Below are 20497 nucleotides of genomic sequence, written 5' to 3'. Positions count from 1 at the left end.
CCCCGATGGCATCCATCCAAGAGTTCTCAAGGAGTTAAGCTCAGTAATAGCAAAACCTTTATATTTAGTATTCAAGGACTCCATTTCCACAGGCTCAGTACCACAAGATTGGCGTAAAGCAGATGTGGTGCCTATATTTAAAAAGGGAGCTAGATCACAACTGGGAAATTACAGACCTGTAAGCCTGACTTCAAAAGTAGGGAAACTACTTGAAGGTATAATACGGGATAATATTCAGGAATACCTAATGGAAAACAAAATTATTAGTAATAGTCAGCATGGATTTATGAAGGATAGATCTTGCCAAACTAATCTTATTTGTTTCTTTGAGGAGGTAAGTAGGAATTTAGACCAGGGTAATGCAGTTGATGTGGTCTACTTAGATTTTGCAAAGGCTTTTGATACGGTTTCACACAAGAGGTTGGTGTACAAAATAAAGAAAATTGGACTCAGTAATAATATATGCACCTGGATTGAAAACTGTTTAAAGGACAGACAATAGAGGGTTGTCATAAATGGAACTTTTTCAGGTTGGGCTAAAGTCGTGAGTGGAGTACCTCAGGGATCGGTACTGGGACCCCTGCTTTTTAACTTGTTTATTAATGACCTTGAGGTTGGGATCGAGAGCAAAGTCTCCATCTTTGCTGATGATACTAAATTGTGTAAGGTAATAGAATCAGAGCAGGATGTAATTTCTCTTCAGAAGGACTTGGAGAGACTGGAAGCGTGGGCAGGTAAATGGCAAATGAGGTTTAATACAGATAAATGTAAGGTTATGCATTTGGGATGCAAGAATAAAAAGGCGACTTACAAATTAAATGGAGATATATTGGGGGAATCCTTGATGGAGAAGGATTTAGGAGTGCTTGTAGACAGCAGGCTTAGCAATAGTGCCCAATGTCATGCAGTAGCTGAAAAGTCAAACAAGATCTTATCTTGCATCAAACGGGCAATGGATGGAAGGGAAGTAAACATAATTATGCCCCTTTACAAAGCATTAGTAAGACCACACCTTGAATATGGAGTACAATTTTGGGCACCAATCCTAAGAAAAGACATTATGGAACTAGGGAGAGTGCAGAGAAGAGCCACCAAATTAATAAAGGGGATGGACAATCTAACTTATGAGGAGAGGCTAGCTAAATTAGATTTATTTACATTAGAAAAAAGGCGTCTAAGAGGGGATATGATAACTATATACAAATATATTCAGGGACAATACAAGGAGCTTTCAGAAGAACTATTCATCCCACGGGCAGTACTAAGGACTCGGGGCCACCCCTTAAGGTTGGAGGAAAGGAAATTTCACCAGCAACAAAGGAAAGGGTTCTTTACAGTAAGGGCAGTTAAAATGTGGAATTCATTACCCATGGAGACTGTGATGGCAGATACAATAGATTTGTTCAAAAAAAAAGGTTGGACATCTTTTTAGATGGGAAAGGTATACAGGGATATACCAAATAAGTATACATGGGAAGGATGTTGATCCAGGGATTAATCCGATTGCCAATTTCTTGGAGTCAGGAAGGAATTAATTTTTCCCCTTAATGGGGTTTTATGTTTGCCTTCCTCTGGATCAATAAGTATAGATATAGGATAAAGTATCTGTTGTCTAAATTTAACATAGGTTGAACTTGATGGACCTATGTCTTTTTTCAACCTCATCTACTATGTAACTATATGTCAGACCCTCTTCCTCTCTTCTGACAACCCTACTGACATCCTGGGAGACTTTAAAATACCTATAACAATCCCAATGCCCCTATGTAACACCCCCACCCCCAAACCTTAATGGGATTAGCTGTTGGTGTGGACCATGCTCCAACCTGAGATATACAGTACACCGTCCCACAATGAAAAGCCACTTTACATTTTTGTTTTAACATTGTCCCTCGTTCCCTCTAGATTGTAAGCCTTCACCAGCAGGGCCCTCATTACCTTTGCTAAATGTTTTTGCACGTTTTTTTTCCTTATTTCTAAGTAGTTCAGTTTATGTAGTTATCAAATTTCTATACCCCCATCGTACTGCGTGAAGCGCTGTTTCCCCCACCCTAGGGGAAATGTGAGGGATCCTGACAGTGCCGGAAAACCCCATTCACGGGACCCAATGCAATAAGATCACACGCTTGTATTTAATAAGTTTCCTGAACACAGGTATTGTTACAACCCCACATACAATATAGGCCTCGAACAGCCGTAGCCCCACTGTGCCCTCCAACCATAGTGTCCACCCCTGATGGGATTTCACCTAAGTACTGAGGTACAATCCCTACACACCCCAAACATCTGACTACCCCAAAAACTGCCCCTTCTTCCAAAAAGGCCCAACACCCTCTGATTTCCCTAAACAGCTTTCACCACTTCCTAACCACTCATACCCCACAAAGGCATCAATTACCCTACCTTCCCTTAAACAGACAGCACAACACAACCCCTTCCCTTTAAGTAATCCCCATTACTCCGAACCCACCATCAAAACTACCACTTTCTCCCAAGTCTCCCAACACCCTTAGGCTGCGTCCATAGGACTGCAGCCGTGCGGAGGCGTGTTGGGGGGGGGGGGGGCTGTGATGTCATGGAGCTGGTTCGCCCTCATTGGGCGAATCGCTCACGTGACCGGCCCTGCGCTCCCTTGAGCGCTTGAAACTAAAAATTGATTAAGACCTACGCTTCCGCACGCTTGCGCGAGCCCCTCCTAAAGCCGCTCTCATTGCGGCTGCAGGGGCTCACTGGTAAGTTAGAGCGCACCTCAGCACGGGTCAGCTGACCATGCCCGAGGCCTTACTCCCATCTAAACAAAATGTCTTTTTCCCTACGCACCCACATCACACCCCCCCAAATACCCTTTTCTCCCCAAAAGGCCTCTACACCCTTCCCTTAGTCTAAAAATTTCCCACTGCCCCCTACCCATCGAACCCAAACACACCACCCCCCTTAAACATCCAAGCCAAACCACCCTGCCACCATGAAAACAGCCTCTTTTTTTAAATTTGATCAAATAAAACTCAGACGCTTGTTATTAAAGTTCATTTTGTTATTTTTCCTATTTCTTTCTTTTTGTGTGTGTGTGTTGGTGGGTGGCAGGGGGAGTAAAGGGAGAATGATTTTAAAAAAATAGGGCAACTAAAGCCATTGCAACGTTAAACGGTTTCCAGGGTCCTTTTCAAGGTGGTGTCGGCGAGAGTGGGGGGCTTGCACTCTCCCCTGAGGTAGAGGTATGCCTGGAAGGTGTTCAGTGGGGGCTGATGGGCCCTCTCTGGTCCTGTTCTGCTTGCATTACAAGTGCATGATGTCACAGCTGCAGAGAAAAAAAAAAGAATTAAGTCTTTCTGGGTTCTTCTAATCATGGACTAAGTACACCAGATACACACGGACAATGCTAACAGCTGGGGATGCTCACATTCATGCTACAGTAGAGACCTGTGTGGTACAAAATATGTTCTGAACAAACACAATAGTAGAAAAACAAGGACACTGCACTCCAGAGGAAGAGCAACAAAGGTCCAAAGCAGGACCAACATGTCAATCCTCCAAAAAATCTTCACAAGTTTCTTCACAAGTCTTCTGAAGTGCCCCCTCCTTGTTTTTCTAGTTGGTCCCTGCTTTGCTGTGGAAGCCTGAGCACGAGGCAGACGTATTGAAGTAATTGTGAATGCTCCTGTACTAATATACAAACACAATAGTAGACAATGTCATGCACACAGCATGAGAAGCAAAACAAACACTCAGCAAAATGTACACAGTTCCACACAGTGTAATGGGCCATGACTGTCCTACTCACAGGTTCTGTGTAAACTCTATGCCAATCCGAGGACAGCCTCCCGAATATCACTGGGTACTCCTACAGCCCCCGGGGTAGTCAGAGTTTGAGGTTCCCCTCCTCTCGGTATCTCGGTGGCAGTCTGCACGCCTTCTCCAACCTCAGTAGGATGAGTGTGTTAAGTCTGTAAAACCTCAATAAAGAACACAATACATTACATTTGCACAGCTACACAAACTGCTGTAAAGAAGATTATTCTCCATGCTTGTTCCCATAGGATCCATTACTCCCCCTAGACAACTTGTTAAATTAATGAGGGGAGACCCCATGGACCGCTGTGTCAGAGCACCTCACCTCTTGGAGTGAAACACCTACCAAGGGGTTGTGTAGCTGGCATGCACATAGGCATGAACAGAAGTGTTTGCAGCCCATGTTCAAAGTGGCCCGTTCTAAGTGGCAAGCAGTGTGGAGTTTAAACAGGGAGTTCAACAGGAGTGAAACAAGTGTACTACAGAACACACACTGGCCCTCAATCCTGGATTTGAACTACATTGGGAAGTTGGACATTTTCTATACCAGACCACACATCTCAGCACTAAACTATTGTTGTCATGCCGCTGCTACTATTTATATTTGCTCTGACCTCGCTTCTTTTCAAAATACGCATTTCTATCTACCAGCACCATGTCTCCAACTCTATTCATATATCTCCATCTGTCCTTCCTTCACCGCTTCTCAGTTCACATGAACTCCTTTCTTACCTGTGCCCTCTGACACCAAACAGCTATTCCCACCTGCACTAAAACACACCAATACAAATCATCCTCACACATTCTCTTTCTTTCCATGCTTCTCCTCGCTTCTGGGTATATCTCTCCCAATCCTGGTCCCTGCCTTATTTCTACTTGTTCTCGCCCTCGCCTGCCAAATACAACTTCTACTCCTTCTGGTGTCAACCCCTCCAACCTCCTACCCATCCCCTGCCACCCTCCCCTCTCTCCCTTTCTCCTGTGCCCTTTGGGATGCTCGCTCCTTTTCTAACAAGTTCCTCTCTGTACATGACTTCTTTCTCTCTCACTCCCTGCTTCTCTTTGCTATAACTGAGACCTGGCTCACTCAGTCTGGCTCTGCTCTGGAAGCTGCCCTCTCTTATGGTGGCTTCTCTCACTTTGAATCTTGGCTCTCTTTCTTTCTCTCCTCAGACTCCCCTGTTCTTCTCCTTAGGGACTTCAATTGTCACATTGATGACCGCTTTCTCTCTCTAACCTCTTCTTTTGGCCTTCAACAGTGGACTGCAGCCAGCACACACAAGGATGGCCACTACCTAGACCTGGTTTTCACAAAAAACTTTTCTCTCTGATTTCTCAACTTCCTCTTTTCCTCTCTCTGACCATCACCTCATCTTCTCTCTCTCGTTTCTTCCCTTATCCATCTCCATCTACCCCTCGCTTCTGCAGAAACCTGCGTTCTATTAACCTACCAGCCTTTAATTCCACGTTACAATCCTCCCTCTCCTCTCTCAGTTCTGCTCCAGACCCTGACAACCTGGTCAGGAACTACAACTCTGCCTTATCCTCCTCTCTTGATCTACATGCCCCGCTTTGTCTCTGCTGTCCACACCCTTATAACCCTAGACCCTGGCTAAATTCCCACACGCGCATGCTGCGCTCCTCCACTCGTTCCTCTGAACGCCTCTGGAGGAAATCTCATACGCTCGCTGACTTCCTTCACTACAAATTTATGCTATGCTGTTTCTGTTTCAACTATGCCCTCTCTCAGGCTAAACAAACCTACTTTTCTTCACTAATCAACACACAAGTCTAACCCATGCCGACTCTTCTCTGTCTTTGACTCTCTACTCAAACCACCCTCTGCTGCCTCTTCTTCTTCCTCCATTTCACCTCAGGACTTTGCTGACTATTTCAAGGAAAAGGTGGAATCCATTCATCAGAACATCCCCTGTTTCCTCCTTCCATCCTACACCGCTTCCTAACTCTCCTCCTGCCTTCCTTGACTCTTTTTCCGCTGTCACAAAGGAGGATGCGTCACTGCTGATCCCCTCTTCTCCCTTTACCACCTGCCCTCTTGACCCCATTCCTTCCCATCTCCTAAAACGTCTTGTTCCTACTATAACCCTGAGCTCACACACATATTTAACACCTCCCTCTACTCTGGTACCTTTCCCTCCTCCTTCAAAACAGCAAGCTTGACCCTACCTGTCTTTATAACTATCGACATGTCTCCCTCCTGCCTCTAAACTCCTTGAACATCTTGTATTCTCTCGCTTGCTCCACTTTCTCAACACCCATTCTCTCCTAGATCCTCTACAATCTGGCTTCCGCACTGCTCACTTGACTGAAACAGCCCTCACTAAAATAACAAATGACCTCCATGTTGCCAAAGAGAGAGGTCATTACACTCTGCTCATATTACTCGACCTCTCTGCAGCATTTGACACTGTGGACCACCCTCTTCTCCTCCACATTCAACATACTCTTGGTATTCGTAACAAAGCTCTATCCTAGATCTCCTTACCTCTCCCAACGTACTTTCAGTGTCTCTTTTGCTAACACCTCCTCCTCCTTCATAGATCTCTCTGTGGGGGTGGGCAGGGTTCTGTCCGGGGATATCTTCTCTTTACTCTGTACACACTTTCTCTAGGTGACCTAATCACATCACTTGGGTTTAAATATCACCTCTATTCTGACAACACACAAATTTACTTTTCAACCCCCAACCTTACACCTGCTGTACAGACCAAAGTTTCTGAATGTCTCTCTGCAATATCATCCAGGATGGCCCTCCGCCGCCTTAAACTTAACATGGCAAAAACAGAGCTCCTCATACTTCCTCCCAAACCTGGCCTTACTACCTCCTTCCACATTACTGTTGGACGTTCTGTCATACACACAGTAGCACAAGCACGCTGCCTAGGGGTCACACTCGACGACTCTCTCACATTCTCCTTTCACATTCTCCTTTCACATTCAAAACGTCTCTAAAACCTGTCGCTTTTTCCTCTGCAATATTAGAATTACTACTACAATTACACTACAATTATTTCCTCTGTTGCTCGACTGCTAAAACTCTGACTCAGGTCCTCATTCTCTCCCGTCTCGATTACTGTAACCTCCTGCTGTCAGGCCTTCCACCTGTCTCCCCTACAATCTACTCTTTGATAAAGGGCTGCATAGCCTGAAACGCGTCAGAGTTTGTCTTGTCTCCCCTTCGTGTCAAACTATGCTTTAATAAATATATTTTTAACCCTCCAATTGCTGGTGCTGGCCCCATTCCTCAGCTGTGCTCCGCTGCAAATCTCTGGATTTCAAGCCTCCCCTACAATCTATCCTAAACGCTGCTGCCAGAATCACTCTACGCTTTCCTAAATCTATCTCAGCGTCTCCCCCGTTGAAATTGCTCTCCTGGCTTCCTATCAAATCCCGTATCACACATGCAATTCTCCTCCTCACTTTTAAAGCTTTACACTCTTCTGCCCCTCCTTACATCTCAGCCCTAATTTCTCGCTATGCACCATCCAGACTCTTGCGTTCTTCTCAAGGATGTCTTCTTTCTACCCCCTTTGTATCTAAAGCCCTCTCCAACCTTAAACCTTTCTCACTGACTGCCTCACACCTCTGGAATGCCCTTCCCCTCAATACCCGACTAGCACCCTCTCTATCCACCTTTAAGACCTATCTTAAAACACATTTGCTTAAAGAAGCATATGAATAGCACTGTAGATATAACTAGACACGATACATAAAGCTTGGCCCCCTGCAGAAGCACTTACCAAAATGCCCTCCTACTGTCTCTGTACGTTCCTCCTACATACCAATTAGATTGTAAGCTCTTCGGAGCAGGGACTCCTCTTCCTAAATGTTACGTTTATGTCTGAAGCACTTATTCCCATGACCCGTTATTTGTATTTGTTATTTATACGATTGTCACATGTATTACTACTGTGAAGAGCTATGTCCATTAATGGCGCTATATAAATAAAGAATCGTGAATACAATATTAATGCTACCCACCATACAATAAATAGCAGATACTTGCTGTTACCGGTGCTCCTGGTCCAGTGGAGTCCCTGTCAGTGAAAAAACTCCAGAATAAGCAAAAAAAAGGAGGTTCAGGGCATTATCGAACACCGTAGCAAAATTAACGCCAAGAAAGAGGAGACTGCTCTTATTAGACACTGTACAGAATTTCACCACACAGTGTCATCATTGAAAGTGATGGGGATTGATCGGGTGCAAAAGACCTTTTCAGGGTCAGAAAAAGATACTGCCCTGTTGCAAAGGGAAGCGTTTTGGACATTTACGCTGGACACTGTACATCCTAGGGGTCTTAATGACTATATCTCCCTGAATAGCTTCCTTAACATCAGATGAGAACAGTATGCAGATTTCTGATTTAATCATAGGAGGTATAGGATATGCAGAAGTTTCGTTTCCCCTACCATTTATGTTTATGTGACGCTGCTGTTGCTGCTGACCTTCTCCTCATTTATGTCTCCCAATTTAATATCTCTTTTTTTCACTACAATTCTCATTACTTTTGTTTGGTGTTTTTGCCTGCCTCTGTTCCCCTCACCTGCACTCCTCCTACACTGGGGGATTTTATGAGTATCACGAAGTGTTTTCTAATACCGGACTCTCATTGTGATTCTTTATTTCCTCCCTTATGTACCACTACATCTTCATTGCCCACTACCCTCAAAGATTCCAAATAACTCATAAAAAGGACATTACTGGGATTTTTTTGCACACGGTGCATATGAAGACGCTTTGTGTATGGATCCCCATGACAACAGGCATGAAGATTTAATGACAGAACATCGTGGGACAGGCGGGCCAATCGGGGACCACGCTATCAAGTGATGACGTCACCATGAAGGAAGAGGGACCCGGATGTGCGCTCGCGCATGCGCCTGGATGGGATACTGAGATCTCCTACTGAAGCAGCACAGAGGGACGACAGGACCAATTGGAAGGCAGGGTGGACCTAATGATGACATCACTCGGAAGCGACGAGGACCCGGATATGCGCGCGCATGCGCAATGGACTGAGAGACACATGTGGGAGAAACCATAAGATATTAAGTAATTTCACCGGGGTTGGGGGCTATAAATAGTGGGCAATATATGATTTGTGTTCTATCTTCACTTGAGAAAGACCACGCTTGTTGGTTGAAATGTTGTGCTTATCTAATACATTTTCTTGGAAATCCGCAGTGCCCTGAACCTCCTTTTTTTGCTATATAAATAAAGACATACAATACAAGTGAGGGAAGTCTTACCATAAAGATGCAGTGACTTCAGCCCATGCCGTATAGTTTTGTATTGGTGGGTGGAGAACACACGCAAAGGGTGCTCAACTAGAGAACATGGACATCCCGAAATGCAGTCACATATGTACAGTGCACCTAAAAACACTAGAGTACAACATAAGTATCCCAACTGCTGATTTGCAGCAGTTTGTTGCTGTACGCAATAAAAAAATAAAAAAACCTGAAATTAAATAAAAACGTGATTTATAGTATATTTCCTGGTTTTCTGCAGTCACTTGGAGAGAGTTATTGGTGACGCCAACCACGGTCCGCAGGTGCCGTAACAGTCCGTTCAATGTGTCTTTTATGTTCTTCATATCAGCGCATATTGTGCAGTTATAGGAAGGTGGATGGGCTGTTGACCTAATCTCGCGATATTGAGCATTTAATCATGCCTGACTGGTACAACGTCTGCGCATGCGCAGGCAGGTGAGACTTGCTTGAGCCGCATCTCGTGAGAGTTCGCCGCTCACTTCCCTTCTGGGTGCGTGTCATCTAGCTGGGGCGTGTTCAGGCTTGCGTCTCACAGTGAGACTCAGCTAGCTGTTGGTCTGCATGGCGCGTGCGCAGCGTGTTCCGGTTGTGGTTGGAGATTTTAAGTGATGTCACACGCTGAATTTTGGCGCCAAAGCGGCAGACGATCCCTATAAAAGGTACCTGATCTATGTTTTAGGCACTTCTTGATAAAGTGCATTGTTGTTGCACGAAACGCGTCGAAGGTTCCACAACCCTCTGTTTTATGATCTCTTAATTTAATAAAAGATTTTTTGCCAGACCACTCTTGCCTTTTTGGCTGTGCGCTGCACGCTTCACTACATTGGATCTTTCCTCACTGGATTCAGCAGCACGCCCAAGGAGAGAGGGACTGGAGGTACTAGTGTGAGTACGTTTGCCTGGGGCCATCCCAATGAGGTAAGGGGGGGTGTTTTTGTGCATTTACCCCCTGCCTTCAGGGTAATTGGAGCCCTCTTCATAGGTTTATACCACTTAATTGCAATTCCCAGTGCCCTCTTGTCCTTTCATTATTAATGTGAGGTCAGGTGCTTGAGCACCATTTCTCTCCACTGTATATCTACTTGCTTCAATGGTGGCCCGCACTGACTGACCTACATGTTTAGAGCTTAAGAAGAATTTTATCTAAAGACTTTGTTCTGTGCTTCAAGAGTTGGTCTGTGCATATATCTACAGTTTTTTTCTCTATCTTAATGATAAATTTTTGGAGATTTCTATAATGGATGTTGCAGAGGATACACAAAGTAATTTACCTCCAATTACCTATACGTTTAACTGTGGGGATGATTCCTCTAGGAAAAAGAAGGCACTTCGTGTTTTTGAGAATGTTGTGGATAATGACTCAAATGATATTGCAGATTTAAAGATTTACTTCCAGAGATTGGAAAGACTTCTCATCTATAAAACTAGGATTTGGTGGGACATTGTTGCTACTGAAAATTATTTGAAAATGAAAAGAATACCCAGAGGTTTGAGGGTGAAAAAAGCCCCTACCTTTGGGTTTCCTAACAAGGATTTTGAAGAGCAATGGATTCAGACACTAAACCATTGTTCTTTTAAATTGATGGACTTAATATTACAACACAAAATTAAGGAGAAGGATGTGATTGACACTCAGATTAAAGAACTACAAGACAAATTGCGCCAGTTCCAGGAAATGGGTGGTTTTACTAAGTTTGATAAAATTCTGTCGAATACTGTAGATGAAGCTGAACGGGAAATCATGATAAGAAAACAAAATAAATATGATCGTGATCGCATTGATTATGAAAAAAACCAAATTTATAGCTGGCAAAGGACTGTCTCTGTCTCTGATCGTTTTTCCCAAAATACATCTAGGAACACGACACGTAGATCGACACCGAATAAATCAATATTAAAAACCAGCAATAATGACTATCAAAGTGGTGATTCTGAAATCTCTGACGGAGAGAGTACCGTTCACTCTGTTTCATTTTTAGACATGGAAGCAAGATCTGGAAATCAGCAACGTGAAACCATCCCCCAAACCAGAGAGGCGAGATGTTCTATGGATGGTAACCCTCCAAGAGGAGACACTGTGGCAGGGAGATCAAATGATTCATATCACGAACAGCCGTCAAAAAACTTCTCAATGTTCAGGAAGAACGAAAAAGAACCAGGAGGGGGAAGAAAAGAGGCAGGGGGAAAAAGAGCTCCCAAGAGGAAGAAGAATTAACAAATGATTCTAATAATGTGATAAATTTATCAGGTATGGAGTTGACAGGGTCTGAGATTTCTCTCCTGAATAAAGGTTTAAAGTATGCGCCCTCTACGGGCATTGACCTTTTTGGAACAGTAATAGATGTACATAAGTATGTCCGTAAGTTGACACTAAAAAATTTTTTTCATGCACATAATGATGGAGATAAATCTCTAACCCTGATCGCTTCAGAGGAGAATCCCTCGGGGAACTCCAGTGGCTCTTCCTCACCTCAGAGTGTAACTGATTCTTCTCCCATTCAGGTTGCTCTGGACTCTTTTCAGGATATTTGTGCCCTCAGAGATTTAGAGGATCTTGTTGATCAGGACAATGGTATTGAGGATACCCAGACCCTCACATTTGGGGACTGGAGTTCCAAATTTAAGGAAAAATCTGTTTTTTATCCCACATTTGTTAAAGGCCCGTATCTCTCCATGTTTGAGAAATTGGTCATTCGTGACCTCAGACTTCTGGCCCATGGTTTTTCGTTTTCCCAGATTGGTAAGGATAACTTGAATCAGGAAGAACGTCTGGCTTTGAAGTCATTGCAAAGCAACCCAATGTTAGTAATTAAGAATGCTGATAAGGGGGGTGCTGTGGTGGTTCAGAGTAGGACAGCCTATCTCAAGGAAGCTTTTCGCCAACTTGGGGATTTGTCCTCCTACTCTGAACTACCGCGGGATCCTACAGCGCCCTATTTGAAAGAATTATTGGATCTTATTGATTTAGGGTCGGCTACTCAGGTTCTTAGTAAGAAAGAAATTGGATTTTTGGTTAATCCCCACCCAGTTATTCCCATTTTCCACCATCTCCCAAAGATCCATAAGACATTGGTTGACCCTCCTGGTCGGCCAATTGTCTCTAGTATTGGATCTTTGGGAGATGGGTTGTCCCGTTACGTTAATTCTTATTTGCAGCCATTTGTAAGAGCCCTGCCGTCTTTCATTCTGGATTCAGGGGATCTTTTAGTGCAATTGGAGGGTATCTCATGGAAACATGACTATCTATGGGTGACCATGGATGTGGTCTCCCTGTATTCAATTATAGAGCATGATCTGGGGTTAACAGCTGTCCGTCACTTCATTGAATGTCCAGGAAGCTAGATTTTCATGACTACATTTATCACGGAATCTATTCTTTTTCTCCTCACACACAATTATTTTCTTTTTGAGCACCAGTTTTACTTACAACAACGGGGAACGGCAATGGGGACAAGTTTTGCCCCCTCCTATGCTAATATTTTTATGGGGTGGTGGGAGCATGTTTACATTTATAATAGCACCAACAAATATAGACACAATATTGTTTTTTATAAACGTTTTATCGATGATTTACTTATTATTTGGCACGGGAGCACGGACACTTTGAAATCATTTTTTGAATATGTTAATGACAATACTCTTAATATTAAATTCACAACAGATTTCCATGCACATCACATCAGCTTCCTGGACATTCTACTATTTATTGATATGGATCAAAACATACAAACAGATATCTTTAGAAAAAGTAACTCAAGGAATTCAATTCTTAGGGCGGACAGTTGTCACCCCAGATCAGTGATTACTGGCATTCCCAAGAGTCAGTACCTCAGACTGAGGAGGAACTGCTCCACGCACAGCGGGTTTCTGACTCAGTCTGAGGCTCTTACCAATCGTTTCATAGAGAGAGGCTATGACAGGGAGACCCTCCAAACCATAGCAGGAGAAATAGCCAAAAAGGAAAGGAAGACACTACTTCCCGCAAAGGGATCCAGAGCGAGAGATGGCAGTTTCAGGAGAGATAGGAGGAAGGTGGAGAACACATCTCCTATGTTTATTTCCCAATTCAGCAAGGCCAGTGGCCAGGTTAATAGAATCATTAACAAACATTGGGGCCTGCTACGCATGGACCCTGTACTCAATGAATACATCAAAAAGGGACCTAGGATCGTTTACAGGAAAGCGAAAACCATAGCTAACTATGTATCCCCAAGTGTTATCTCCACTCCCATTAGAGAAACAAATTCCTTTTCAACCAAGGGATCATTTAGATGCAACAATTGCAATATGTGTAACTTCATGAAACCCTCCAGATGTGTCTTTTCCCACAGTCCACAAAGACGCTTTAATATCAATAGCTTTATCAACTGCAATACGTCGTTTGTAATATATCTTATTACCTGTGGCTGTGGGAAAAGATATGTTGGAAGGACTACAAGGGCCCTGAAAGTTAGGATGCAGGAGCATTGTAGGTTAATTAGGAAAGGAGACTTAATGCACCCAGTTGCTAAACACTTTTCTGAATGTGCTAAGGGGGGCATAGAAAACTTTTCATTTATGGGTATAGAACGACTTATGACTAAAGAAAGGGGAGGAGATCAGGTCAAGAGGTTGGATTGTAGGGAATCTTACTGGATGTTCATGCTGAACACGAGATTTCCAGAAGGAATGAATATTGAATGGAATATCAGTCATTTCTTGACCTGATCATCTGTCCTTGGAGGATGTTAACTCTGTAATAACAATATTTTGACATGTATATATGTATAACTGTATATGTACAAAGAATTTGATATTCATGGGGAATATTATTTTCGTGACTATTGCTAAGAGAAATTTCCACTTATTGTTGACTTAAATTGATGTTCTGATTATGTTCTGTAGTGCATCTGAGGTCCAAGTATACATATAGTAATGATTTACGCAAGGAGTCATTTGTCAACTCGTCCTTTTGTCTATTCAGAGCATCGTGCCCCCACTAATCCTAGATTCTCTGGAAAGTTATTGTGATGGAATGTTGTTAAGTAATCAATCAACGGTCATATTCAGCTAACGATTAATTATTGCTCATAATTAACAAATAGTTAAGGAAACATATATAAAAGATTTGAAAGAAACATTTATATGAGCAATTTAAAAAATTAAAAAAAAAAAATTTAAAAAATAAAAAATAAATACTAAAAAATATAAAGTGAGGAGTAAGTAATTCCCAGAGTTAATCAATTGGATTCTATGTGTAATAACTATACTTATGAATTATATCCTCTGCTTCAAAGGAGGGTTGTTTATATTTTTTTTTAATATAGGTTTAGGGATATGTTTATAAAGATTTTCTCTATATAGTTTAATTAAATGTTTATTGTGTTGTTTGTTAATATCTTACTGTATGACTATATAGGTTATTGTCTGCCTGACCTGGCTCTCCACTAGTCCCAGTCCTTTCCCCCGTGTAAACACATGCTATTATTACATTATGTTATCCCCTCCCCAGGTGGTGTTTCTCATAGAGTGTTCTTGTCTGTGTTTTCACATGAGAAGAGCTCTTGAGTCACTGATCTGGGGTAGTTGGATACATATTTTAATGGTTGGATACATTTTTTTAATATTGATTACTTTCTCACTTTGTCTCAATGCTGAGTATTGTTATAGCGCATATTGTGCAGTTATAGGAAGGTGGATGGGCTGTTGACCTAATCTCGCGATATTGAGCATTTAATCATGCCTGACTGGTACAACGTCTGCGCATGCGCAGGCAGGTGAGACTTGCTTGAGCCGCATCTCGTGAGAGTTCGCCGCTCACTTCCCTTCTGGGTGCGTGTCATCTAGCTGGGGCGTGTTCAGGCTTGCGTCTCACAGTGAGACTCAGCTAGCTGTTGGTCTGCATGGCGCGTGCGCAGCGTGTTCCGGTTGTGGTTGGAGATTTTAAGTGATGTCACACGCTGAATTTTGGCGCCAAAGCGGCAGACGATCCCTATAAAAGGTACCTGATCTATGTTTTAGGCACTTCTTGATAAAGTGCATTGTTGTTGCACGAAACGCGTCGAAGGTTCCACAACCCTCTGTTTTATGATCTCTTAATTTAATAAAAGATTTTTTGCCAGACCACTCTTGCCTTTTTGGCTGTGCGCTGCACGCTTCACTACATTGGATCTTTCCTCACTGGATTCAGCAGCACGCCCAAGGAGAGAGGGACTGGAGGTACTAGTGTGAGTACGTTTGCCTGGGGCCATCCCAATGAGGTAAGAGGGGGTGTTTTTGTGCATTTACCCCCTGCCTTCAGGGTAATTGGAGCCCTCTTCATAGGTTTATACCACTTAATTGCAATTCCCAGTGCCCTCTTGTCCTTTCATTATTAATGTGAGGTCAGGTGCTTGAGCACCATTTCTCTCCACTGAACAATAAATGACATCACAAGGAGTGACATAACAGAGTAAAAAAAAATGACATCACAGTCAGAACAGTGAACAGGGTGGGAAACCTTTACGTGGCATGATTTAATTCAACGATGTTGTTGGTGTTTATTATTTTCTACACATATTAAACACAAAGTCCTTACCTTAAATGAGAACATTCAAATTTCATTTTTTTTATCTTAAAATGTTAAATCATGTTCTCCCTTGTGAGGTCGTTACATTCGGACTATCTTAATGTCCAAGATACTATCCAAAAAAAACTGAAATTCTGGAAACTATTGCAAATTCAACCATGTTTGCAGTTATTATTTATTTATAAAATGTTTTTCCAGGAAGGAAAATACATTGAGTTACCTCTCGTTTTCAAGTATGTCCTTGGCATTAAGTTATGATGACAAATACATGGTTACAATACAGTTACATTTTACGTATTATTTTATTTATTATGTTTTATAATGAAGATGGCCTTTTTAATCATTGCATGGTTCGGAGAAAGACACAAAAATGATCCAATCATATACAGGTTGAACCACACACTCCATTGGAATAAGCTCCTTTTTGTTGTTTTTAAACAAGTAACTAATTGAGACATGAATGTCAAAAATCATGTCTCAGTTGTCATTCCAGTGCGTTGTATGCTGGTTCTCTGTTTTGTATCACAGGCCATACAGTACTTGAAAAGGAGATTTAAGTCTCATCAAATATGCTATAGAACCGTAATAACAAAATAAGTAAATACGTAACTGGAAGAAGAAAAAGGCTTGCCCTGTTTCTGATAACCCATTATACGCCTAGGCTAACTTTTTGTCTCTTACTAAAATGTCTACGATGCTGAAATTAAGTTGCTTTCACTGTGAACGGATGTTGCTGTTGAAAATAACTTGGTGTGAAAAGCACTTGTCTAGCTGGCATCCCCCATTTCCCTAGCTGGCTGGCCTCTCCCATTTCCCTAGCTGGCCTCTCCCATTTCCCTAGCTGGCCTCTCCCATTTCCCTAGCTGGCCTCTCCCATTTCCCTAGCTGGCCTCTCCCATTTCCCTAGCTGGCCTCTCCCATTTCCCTAGCTGGCCTCACCCATTTCCCTAGCTGGCCTCCCCCATCTCCCTAGCTGGCCTCCCCCATCTCCCTAGCTGGCCTCCCCCATTTCCCTAGCTGGCCTCCCCCATTTCCCTAGCTGGCCTCCCCCATTTCCCTAGCTGGCCTCTCCCATTTCCCTAGCTGGCCGGCTGCCTGAATAGGTTTCTCGATAGGTTTGTCCGGCACACACGATTAACAGACCTTCATCTGCGGCAGACCAGGAGCGTGCTCAGCTCTGCGTGAAGGACAAATGTGATCAAAGGAATATATTTACCAGGCATTTTATCTCCGAAATGGTGGGGGATCCCCTGGTTAACATCGTGCGGTATCCTGATTGTCATAAGATGCCGAATATACCTGAAGCCAAGTGACCAATACATTGTACTTGACTAACAACTGGTGTTGGTATTATTCATGTGTGTGCTGGTGTGTGAAATCTGCAATTCGAATAAGTATCTCTTGAATAGTTTTTTTTTTTCAGAACAGTAACATTAGAATTAAAATAAATCCCTCCTTACCCAGGGACTTGAGAATCTGGTAATTTCCGATCATCACATCCTTGTACAGGACCTTCTGTCCTTCTTCCAAAGAGTCCCACTCCTCCTCGGTGAAGTAAACGGCAACATCATCGAACGTCACTTTCTTCTGAAAAAGAGGAAATGAAGATCCTAATAACTAAATACAGAACATAAGACGTATCGGTATGTGCTATAACCTCTCTGTAACAGGATGGATCCCCCGTCACATAGTGGAATAGGGAAAACATGTATACACTAGCCTGAGGAAGTTATTCCCAAAGCAGGCTAGCTTGATTAATCTTCTCAGCTATCTCGTTGGGGGGTATAAAAGTTTGCAGTGCACACGGCGAGGGTCTCTCCTTGATTCAGGAAGATTTCTACTCCTGGACAAGAGGGATCACCTACTCATCACCCTCCCATCTAGAAGAGAGGTAGGCTAGGGAAATGGGAGAAGCCAGCTAGGGAAATGGGAGAGGCCAGCTAGGGAAATGGGAGAGGAAGCTGGGGCCTGAAGGTAACTGACCACCACACTGTTTCTGTGAATGTTGTGTGTAAGGGGCCTACATCCCCAAACACATAGATAGGGTATGGTGGCGTGTAGTCAGTGCTCCCTGTACGAGTTAGGCCTATTTTGTTGTTTCCATTTAATCCTTTTTTTTGCGGAACAGAAGCTGTTGTTTATGTTAAAAGCTTGACTAATGACTTCCGGTATGGTGCCAGGGTAGTGAGACACACTTCTGAGTAGCTCTGCTGGCTCCTAAAGGAGAATTCCCCCCCGAAAAAATCGGCAAAAAAAAACACACAATTTTTTTTTCTCTGAAAATAATACAGAACGGTGGGTAAGATATTGCACCCCAGTTTATGGAGAAATATCTCTCAAAAAAACAGAAATTTTACCTCAAAACAGCAGAAGATTGACAAGGGAGACAAGAAAAAAAAGAAACCTACAAAATGGCCGACGGCCATGAGGGAAGGGGATCCGATTCTGAGAGAGGAGAGATCAGAGGAATCCAACCCTCCATTCACCTCACAGAATATAGATTACGACACCATAGCCAAGGCAGTTGCCAAAGAACTGTTGCCTAAACTTGAGGCAAACTCCGCAAAAATAGAGCAAGCGATAAATGATCTCAAGGGTGAACTTACTTCTCATGCCTCCAGAGTGGAAGAAGCTGAAAACAGGGTGAGCGCGGTGGGAGATGACCTTGAACGAAAAAGTCGAAAATTTTTGCCACTTGCAAAAGAAAAATCCTGGAAGGGAAAAAGGATGACCTAGAAAACCGTTCCAGAAGAAATAATATCAGAATCATAGGAGTCCAAGAAACTCTAAAACAAAGTGAGCTCCTAAATTTCTGCCAAAAATGGCTGCCAGACAAATTGGGTCTTGCAAGCAAAGAGGAACACATTCAAGTTGAAAGGGTCCACAGAATGGGACAGCTTAAAGAGGAACAAAACGCTAAGCCTAGACCTATCATCGCAAGATTCCTAAACTTCAATGATAAAGCAAATATGATCCGAGCGTTTAAAGAGATCCAACAACTTGAATTTGATGGAAAACGACTGATATGTCAGGATTTTTCAGTTCTGGTACCCCAAAAATGAAGGGAATTTGGATGGGTCTGCACAGTTTTATACAATCAAAAAAAGGAAATTTGCCCTGACGTACCCAGCCACCCTCAAAAATGTTACAGAAAAAGGAAGAAAGTTCTTCACCTCGCACCAGAAGGCAGAGGAGTTCGTGGGGGTCGCGGGAGAGACTGAGGGGAGGCGAGGAAACCCTCAGCACAGAGACAACAGATAAGGCACCCCCTCCCCCCAACCCGAGCGGCTGCCGTGGAGAGGAGGAGGTCTGTTCTCGATTGGGAATCACCAGCTAGAGAAAACTACGAACACCGGCCCTGGTCCCTGGCGCCCCGCTCAGCACATGCCTGTGGTGTCCACTGTAAGAACTGGTCCTGGCCCCTGGCATCCCTGCTCCACACACACCCGCTGCCGACCCCTTGGGGCTCATTGAGGAGGATGGTCTTGACCCCTAGCGACCTCGATCCGCATACACTGGCTGCCGGCCCCTCGACACACACTGTGGATGCTGGATCTTTCCCCCCTGTGGTCCCGCTCCGCTCGCACCTGCTGACGACCCCTAGTGGGGTTGTTGGTCCTGGCTCCCTGCTGCCCTGCTATGGGGGTGCCCGCCACCGGCCCCTTAGTGTCTTTACAAAGTACTGACCACCACTAGAAATGAGCTAAAGCATATTCAATTAGAGAATGTGGAAAAAAGCCCTTAAATGGACCAATCAAAGATACTATGACAAGGGCAACATGGCCGACAGACTTCTCGCTAGCAAGTTAAGAGGTATACAAAAAAGATCCCAAATAACTGCGTTCAAAAATAAATCTGGGGAGGTATTATATACCTATATAGAAAATAGAATATATAGAAAATATATTTATTTATATAGAATTATTTATATATTTATTTATATATTTATATAGAAAATAGCGGAAGAATTTACCAAATTCTACACTAAACTTTACAATCTAAGGACCCAGGGTGGTACCTCAGAATCAATGAGATCAGAGGCAATTTTGAACTATTTCAATGACTGTAGTCTCCCCACACTGACAGAGGAAGCACATTCTTCCCTTAATGCTAAAATTACAAAAGAAGAACTGACAGACGCTGTGAAATCTTCAAAAATCTCTAAAATACCTGGCCCAGGCGGCTTCTCCAATACCTATTACAAGAAATGTCTTCCAATTCTGTCTACACACTTACTAAACTTGTTCAACTCATTTATGGAGGGGAACCCAATCCCACCATCAATGTCCCTAGCTAACTTGGCTATCTACTATATATTTGTGAAATCACTGTATGTCTGCGTCCCAAGGGTCAATCGCATTGGACCTTGGGCCTGTCACTCCTGCTCAGGCCATGCCCGCCCCCGCACACCTCTCATTGGCTTACGTCCAACACCAATGCCACACTGTCCCACCCCTCACTGACTCTCATTGGCCAGCGTCCAATGCCCGCCCCCGCACACCTCTCATTGGCCTGCGTCCCACCCCTCACTGACTCTCATTGGCCTGCGTCCAATGCCCGCCCCCGCACACCTCTCATTGGCCTGCGTCCCACCCCTCACTGACTCTCATTGGCCTGCTTTTCACAGCTATCAAAACCTTCACGTCTGCTACCACAGACTGCCGAATCAGGTACAGCAGTGTTGGCTAGAGGGGCGCCGCGATCAGGGCCGCCAGCAGCGGGAAACAAGGGCTGCTAGCTCATTTAAAAAAAAAAAAAAAAACCTCTGAGGGGAAGCAGAGGAGCGGTCACGTGACCGCTCCCATCCAATGGGGCTGCAGCCTGCCCGGCATTGCAATGTGTGTGTGTGTGTGTGTGTGTGTGTGTG

The 20497-nt window shown here is 43.6% G+C and overlaps 1 long non-coding RNA gene across 4 annotated transcripts; it reads right to left on the bottom strand.

Moving 5' to 3' along the window:
• Window positions 1–2965: 2965 nt before the first annotated feature.
• LOC142471331 (uncharacterized) lies at window positions 2966–17657 on the bottom strand. 4 transcript variants are annotated; one of them, XR_012789398.1, is made up of 4 exons: window positions 17091–17657; window positions 6296–6426; window positions 3782–3953; window positions 2966–3298 (listed from the first exon to the last, which is right to left on the bottom strand). It is a non-coding gene; the product is annotated as an uncharacterized LOC142471331 (long non-coding RNA). The 4 variants fall into 4 exon arrangements; XR_012789399.1 differs by lacking the exon at window positions 6296–6426 and having other exon boundaries at window positions 2967–3298; XR_012789397.1 differs by lacking the exon at window positions 17091–17657 and having other exon boundaries at window positions 2967–3298; window positions 6296–10156.
• Between the last annotated feature and the right edge of the window lie 2840 nt (window positions 17658–20497).

Source organism: Ascaphus truei, chromosome 20 (assembly GCF_040206685.1).
Source record: "Ascaphus truei isolate aAscTru1 chromosome 20, aAscTru1.hap1, whole genome shotgun sequence".
Taxonomy (NCBI): domain Eukaryota; kingdom Metazoa; phylum Chordata; class Amphibia; order Anura; family Ascaphidae; genus Ascaphus; species Ascaphus truei.
This window is presented reverse-complemented; position numbering and strand designations above follow the sequence as displayed.